This window comes from Sorex fumeus, unplaced genomic scaffold (genome assembly GCF_029834395.1).
Source record: "Sorex fumeus unplaced genomic scaffold, SorFum_2.1 ptg000128l, whole genome shotgun sequence".
NCBI classification, from domain to species: domain Eukaryota; kingdom Metazoa; phylum Chordata; class Mammalia; order Eulipotyphla; family Soricidae; genus Sorex; species Sorex fumeus.
Window position 1 is genome coordinate 12,797,888 of NW_026606185.1, and position 8,131 is coordinate 12,806,018.

The following is an 8,131-nucleotide window of genomic DNA, read 5'->3' on the forward strand; positions in this document are numbered from 1 at the left end:
CCAAACCTAAAACAAGGCCTAAAGGGGCTACTATAAGACAAGACAAACCCTACAACCACAACACACCCGCACAGAAACATGACACAAAACCCCATAACCATACTCTCTCTCAATGTCAACGGTCTCAATTCACCATTTAAGAGATACAGTGTGGCTAAATGGATACAGAGACAGAACCCAACATTCTGCTGCCTACAAGAAACTCATCTCAACACTCAGAGCAAACATAGACTCAAAGTCAAAGGATGGAAAACAATCCTGCAAGCAAACAGCTCCTGCAAAAAAGCTGGGGTGGCCATACTAGTATTCGACAACGTTAATTTCACCTTGAAAAAGACTAGAAGGGACAGTGAAGGCTATTTTCTCTTCATCAGGGGATACGTACAACAGGAAGAAATCACACTCTTAAATGTATATGCACCGAATGAGGGAACAGCTAAATATTTAAAACAACTGCTAGCAGATTTTAAGGTGGACATTACAAGCAACACAAAAGTACTTGGAGACTTCAACATTGCCCTATCACCTCTGGACAGATCAACAAAAACAAAACCCAGGAAGGAATCATTGGCTTTGAAAGAAGAAATAGAAGAGAGAGGGCTTATAGACCTTTACAGGGCTTTACACCCCAAAAAGAAAGAATACACATTCTTCTCTAGTGCACACGGAACATTTTCCAAAATAGACCATGTGCTAGGACACAAAACATACCTCAACAGAATCAGGAAGATAGAAATAGTATCAGCCATCTTTTCAGACCATGATGCACTGAGGATAGAAGTGAATCACACTCAGACACGGAGAACCAAATCAAACACCTGGAAGTTAAACAACTCAATGCTGAACAACGAGTGGGTCAGGAATGAAGTTAAGGACGAAATCAAAAGATACTTGGAAACAAATGAGAATGAAGACACGAGCTACCAGAACCTATGGGATGCAGCGAAAGCCGTATTAAGTGGAAAATTTATAGCTCTGCAAGCATACCTTAGGTCTGTAGAAACGATGCACATAAACAACTTGACCTCACAGCTCAAGATCTTAGAAAAGGATCAACAGAAAGAGCCTAAATCAGGCAGAAGGAAAGAGATTATAAAACTTAGAGCAGAAATCAATGACATGGAAAGCAATCCCATTCACAATTGTGCCCCAGAAAATCAAGTACCTAGGAATCACCTAAGGAAGTAAAGGACCTGTACAAAGAAAACTACAAAACGCTACTTCAGGAAATAAGAGGACACGAGGAAATGGAAAAATATCCCCTGTACATGAATCAGGAGAATTAACATTGTAAAAATGGCAATACTTCCCAAAGCACTGTATAAATTTAACGCAATCCCTATTAGGATACCCATGACATTCTTCAAAGAAGTGGAGCAAACACTCCTAAAATTTATATGGAACAATAAGCCCCCAAGAATAGCTAAAGCAATTCTTGGGAAAAAGAAAATGGGAGGAATCAACCTCCCTAACTTCAAACTCTACTACAAGGCAGTAATAATTAAAAATCTGGAAAAACCCGAGTGCCCAAGAACAGATGACTGGTTAAAGAAACTCTGGTACATCTACACAATTAAATACTATGTCACTGTCACTGTTCTCCCATTGTTCATCGATTTTGCTCAAGCGGGCCCAGTAATGTCTCCATTTTGAGACTTGTTGTTACTGTGTTTGGCATATTGAATACGTGACGGGTAGCTTGCCAGTCTTTGCCATGCGGTCGAGATACTCTCGGTAGCTTTCCAAGCTCTCCAAGAGGGGTGGAGGAATCGAACCCAGCTCGGCCGGGGTGGCTGCGTGCAAGGCAAACACCCTACCACTGTACTATCACTCCAGCCCAGAATACTATGTAGCTGTTAAAACAGATAAAGTCATGAAATTCGCATATAAGTGGATCAACATGGAAAGTATCATATTAAGTGAAATGAGTCAGAAAGAGAGGGACAGACATAGAAAGATTGCACTCATCTGTGGAATATAAAGTAACAGAATAGGAGACTAACACGCAAGAATAGTAGAGATAAGGACCAGGTGGTTTGCCCTACAGCCTGGAATCTGGTCTCACATGCTGGAGGAAAAGGCAGCTCAGACATAGAAGGAAACACCAAGTATTGAGTGCTGGGAAGACCCACTAGGGTTGGGAGCTGCCGAAAATAGACTGTAGACCAAACACGATGGCCACTCAACACCTCTATTGCAAAACACAATACCCAAAAGGAGAGAAAGAACAAAAGAGAATGCCCAGGCACAGAGGTGGGTTGGGGTGGGGTGGGGGAGGGGTGGGAGGGATACTGAGATCATTTGTGGTGGAGAATGGGCACTGGTGTAGGGATGGGTAACCGATCATTGTATGACTAAAACAAAAATACGAACATTTGTAAGCATGTAACAGTACCTCACGGTGATTCACTAATTTAAAAAAATTATTTTATTTTTATAAAGTTGTTCACAATAATTCATTACATTTAATATTCAAATACCAACCCCAACACCATTGCACCTTACCACCACATTTCGAATGTTTCCACCCCAAGTCCCAAACTGTGCCCCCAAAGCAGAACCGAAATAATTAATTTTGTATTGCTTATTATGAATAACCTGCTAAAATGGTCCGATAAAGTTTCCTTAGAGGAGTGTGAAGATTGTTGCATTTCACCCTGGAGCCATTCAGCCCTTGTATAAGAGACTACTAACACATTTGTTAAAGGTTGAGCCTTGTGTGCATAGGTAGAAAGATTAGATAGATAGATAGATAGATAGATAGATAGATAGATAGATAGATATTTTTCCCTCATGAGATCTATTGCCTTCTACTTTAAAACACATCCAATCTGGTGCGCTACTCTTGGTACATCAGTGGTAGACAGTATGAAAACAATCGTGTGCTCAAGGAATTCTAAAATTTAAAATGCTATTATACATCAGATTCACTTATAGGTGAGGCTTGTCCGAGCCTGTGGACAGTGAGCATGGTGGCGATTGAGTTCTGAAGTTTTTCAACTGCTGGGGCTCTGTTGGGGTGGTGAGAACACACCCACCCCTAAGTTGCCCAGATAAAAAACCTGGCACAGGGTCTGAAGGCATCTCTGCGGTTCTATGCTGCTGTCATGAATTTCTTTAGTCCAATTTATATAAGCTTTCATTTATTATTGTTTGGAGATCTTTGCCATGTAACACTATTCAACCAAATAATCAATAGAGCATTCTTGGCTCTCTGAATACTAGTGATTTTTTATATTTGCAGTGCTGTTTTACTGACTCTGTGCTTCTCTTGTTGGGTTTCTCTGTAAGGTTCCTTCGATGTGTATCTTGAAGTTGTTCTTCAGTTTTAAAAATTAGTATCTTCTTTGAATATAGTTTTTGCCTAATCTATTTTGAGGGCCTCATGCTTCTCAGATATTCAAACTTCTGACTTCAAACTAGTTTTTTTTCCTCTCTCATACTGCTTTGCTTAATTGACTGAAAGCAGACCCTGACACCAGACTTACAGGCATCCGGTTCACTTAGTAATATGACTCTGGGAACATGTGTGAGGAGTGAAACATGAAACCAATGCTGGTGTTTTATGGCCTTGATTTCACTGTGGATAACAGTTGCCACACCTGTGGCTCTCACAAGGGACCTTAATACATATATGTCCAAATCAAATCACTAAGAACCAGCCAGAATCATTGTGGCTTTGACTTTTGACTATCTTTCTGGAACTACAGATTTATCCAGAATAAAATGTGGTTGCAAACATGGGACTGATCTAGTCATCCTAGACTCTTCAAAATTCAAGTACTCCTCTCATTATTGTCTCCATCAAGAGTAAGGGTTTAGATGATTCCATCCACCATTACATGAAGAGAAAGTGTATACAGTGTTCTTAAATGTAAAAAAACCTGAATTCTAATTCATCTGATTTCACATCAAGGACCGACTCCTGCATATTATTTTGTATTTGAGTTTCTGTGTGTTTGTATTTGACACACCCAGCTGTGTTGCTAAGAATTTCTGGTTTTGTGCTCAGTAATCACTACTGGCAGACACAGGGGACCATATAGGGTACTGGGGATTGAGCCTGGATAGGCTGCAAGCAAGGCAATGCCTCACCCACTATAGTATCTCTCTCTAATTAATGGTACTATCTGTTTTGATTTCCCCCCTCCTGATTTAATGTGAAAATCTTCCCATTCTACTTTTAGTTGAAGACCGTATACAGCAAGCCATTGAATTTAGGCATTTAAAAACATTACTCATGGGCATTCTAGGTAACTCCTAATTATTAACAAAACTGAATTGAGGAGCCACACACAGACTTGCACCAAGGGATTATACAGTTTGCCTAGCCACTTTAATGAAACGCATCACCCCATCTCCATAATTCATATGTTGATATCCTAAACCTCAGAATGAAAGTTGTAGGAAGTAACATCTTTGGTGGGGGGGAGTAGGTAATAAGGATGGAGCTTCCACAATTGAGAATAGCATTTATAGGAAAGAGAGCCCAAAAAAATTCCCTAGTTCCTCGCACCCTGTGAAGACTATCCTTTAAGAACAAGAAAGTAGCCATCAACAGAAAGTAAATCAGCTAGCACCTTGATCTTAGACTTCCCAAGTCTCCAGAACTGTGAGAAAAATTTCTATTGTTTTTAAGTCATCCAGTCTATGGTTTTGTTGTTGTAGCAATAATAACAGAGTAAGATAATTGCTAACCTACAACCATGGGTATTGGGGGTAGGAGGAGCACACCTGCTGGTGCTTAGGGCTTACTCCTGGCTCTGTACTCAGGGGTAATTCCTGGTGGTACTTGGGGAACCATATGTGGTGCCAGTGATCAAACTCACATCAGTTGTTTGTGAGCTAACACCCTACATGCTGTATTATCTCTCTGGCCAAAGAGAGAGAGAGAGAGAGAGAGAGAGAGAGAGTGTGTGTGTGTGTGTGTGTGTGTAATACAAGAAATAAAGATTGTTAACAGAATCTTGTACAGTAAGAGCATGAACGGTGAAAAAAAAAGTACTGGACTTTTTCGATCCAGAGGCTTACAGAGCTGGAAATTTCTGATTAAAATTCGGTCTTTAGCTACAGAGATGATATTAGCACATACTAGTAGATATTAAAATACTTCAAAATAATTTCAAAGCAACAAGGACTAGAAGAACTCGTACACAGTTGAAAGCTTGCCACAAGTGTTGTGGGGGGGAGGGCAATATGGATAGAGAATGGACCAATGCAACAAGGATATTGGAAATGAACTTTGAATAAGAACAGAAAGTAGATAAAGGGAGAAACATGATAACCTTTCAGTACCTGTAGTGCAAATCATAATGCCAAGAGGAGAGAGAGAGAGAGGGGTGCCTGCCATAGAGGCAAGCTGAGGGAGGGGGACAGGAAATTGAAGACATTGGTGGTAGGAAATGTACACTGGTGATGTGTGCTAGAACATTGTATGACTGAAACCCAATGACACAATTTTGTAACTGCATCTCATGGTAATTCAATAAAAAAGTTTTTAAAGAAATAATTTCAAACCATAATTTTTCTAGTCATTCTATTTCATGAATTTTATGTTAGCACTTAGTAGAACCTTTGAGACATGTATTTTTGTGAACTTTGGTTCTGAAGGTACCTTTGTGATTTGGTTATACAAACATATTTTGTATGACTATCATACAACACAAGAGAGATGTTTATTTTATGCAACAATTAATGGATTAATTAAATACATTAAATCCATAATTAATTAATTAAACTGATCCATGTTTTGAAAGCAACTTCTAGTATGAACATCCCATTTCCTAACTGTTGGGTTGGATGGAGATTTCTTCTTTTTTGATTTCGTGTAATTAAGATACCAATCAAAAGATAAATTCTCCTGGTCCAGGACACTGAGGCGAGCCCAGAAGCACACAGGACCGGGCTGGCTTGGCACTTAGAATCACCATCTTGCCCCACACCCCAGGTGAGGATTAGCCCTGCCTGCAAAGAGCACAGCTGCTATGCTACAATCCATGGCTGTACATTTCATCACCTCTCCATAACTCACAGTGTGAATAAAAAAGCTCCTAACTGTCACCTAGCAACATAAAAACTCAGAGGAAGCAATTCCAAACTGTAAACTTCACAATAGGAAAGTAATGAAGAACACCAGCAGGTTTAGTGAGTAAAGATGGTAGCCGGAAAGCTCAGTCAATAATAATGAGCAGTATAACCTTTCTGAAACGATTGAAGAGAGGAAGTGTTAAGGACGTATAAAGAGCTCAAAGAAACAATGGAATAGACTACCAATAAAGCACAAGAGGATACGAGAGGAGAAATGAGGAAACTACAAACAAATAGAAGAACTGAAAAACCTGGTAGGTGAAATGTAATAATCACTGAAGGTCTCAGCGGCAGAGTAAGAGCTACTGAGAACAGAATAAAATTAAGACGAGTTGCAAGGAAGGCGCAGGGCTGCGCTAGGCTCTCGAGGCCTCCATCACCCGCTTGGCGCCCAGACTGAGGCAAGGAGGACGGCTGAGGGCGCCGAGAGTTCAGGGCAGCGGTGGCGGCGGCGGCAGTGTTGAGAGCAGTGGGAACAATGGCATCAGCAGGCAGGAAAGATGAAAGGTGGCCAGATCGAGCCGGGAGATGTGACACCACACAATATTAAATTGTTGAAGAGATTAAACCAGGTCATCTTTCCAGTTAGCTACAATGACAAGTTCTACAAGGATGTGCTGAAGGTTGGTGAGCTAGCAAAACTTGCCTATTTCAATGATATTGCAGTAGGTGCAGTATGCTGTAGGGTGGATCATTCACAGAATCAGAAGAGACTTCACATCACGACACGAGATGTCTGGCTCCATACCGAAGGCTAGGAATAGGAACTAAAATGTTAAATCATATCTTAAACATCTGTGAAAAAGATGGCACTTTTGACATTTACCTGCATGTGCAGATCAGCAGTGAGTCAGCAATTGACTTCTACAGAAAATTTGGCTCTGAGGTTATTGAGACAAAGAAGAGCTACTATTAGAGAATACAGCCCACAGATGCTCAGGTGCTGCAGAAAAACCTCAAAGTCCCTTCTGGCCAGAACGCAGATGTGCAAAAGACAGACAACTGATCAAATTACAAATGAACTTTCTTGCACTAGCTTGTCGACAAATAAAAGAGAGGCCCATTGATTTTTCTCCTTCTTTCTTTTAAAGCTTTTCACCCTCCTTTGTTCTTTCCTCCTTTTCTTTCCTTTCCAAGTATGTTCAAGGACTTTTAAAATTAATCATGTTTGGATTTTTTTAGTTTTTTTTTCCTTTTTATTTTTGGTGAGGCGTTTGACAATAGGAAAGAAAAATATACATTAGTTTCACAGTTAAGCTATATGGGTCCTTAAAATTTGAGTATCAATTTCAAAATTTTTTAGCCTTTTTTTTTTAAAAAATAATGTCCTGTTTTCACATTGAAGGGCAGAGCCTACACATTATCATATATGTCAAAAAACAAAAAAAGCAGCATTAATATTTTGTTTTCTAACTCATAGACAAGTTTAGTGTGTTTGTGGTACTTTGGGTTTTTTAAGACTGTGGGGCGCTAATCCCTGGACATTGTCTTCACTCTACCTCTGTCCTCCTGAGTACTATATCAGGAGTTTAGACCATTTGTTATCCTTATAAGAAATACTAAACTTATTTTGTTTTTTAAAAGCAATTATTTCTTCTCTTCTTTGGTGGAGGTTAAGAGTGGGTGGAAGAGTTTTGGTAGATAGTGTCAAACATTGTTCTCAGTATTTGAGTTAAAGTGCATTTTGCTAATGAGTGGACTGGTTTTTAGCAGGTTTTTCCTGCTGTTATTAGTGGCATTAACTTTTAGAGTGTGGGCTGGTGAGATTAATTTTTTTTAGTATCCCAGCTAGAGATAATGGCCTTTAACTGACCTAAAGATGTTTGTTGTAATGCACTCTCCTCCACCCCTACCCTGTCTTTTTTGTTCAGTAAACCCACAAGAGATTGTCTAACTTTGAAAATGAAGTTGATGATGTCCTTATGGGTCAATATCTCTAAATAATCCTGAAGCAGGTGTTTTCTCTTGGACATATTAAAAAATACCTATAAGGAAGCTTCAAGGAACTTGTGGCACAATAAATGCATTTAATGTTAGCTACTCC

The 8,131-nt window shown here is 39.7% G+C and overlaps 1 pseudogene; it reads left to right on the top strand.

Annotated features, from left to right (window-relative positions):
* The first annotated feature begins 6,564 nt into the window (after positions 1 to 6,564).
* Positions 6,565 to 7,152, top strand: LOC130045418 (N-alpha-acetyltransferase 50-like; annotated as a pseudogene).
* Positions 7,153 to 8,131: the final 979 nt, after the last annotated feature.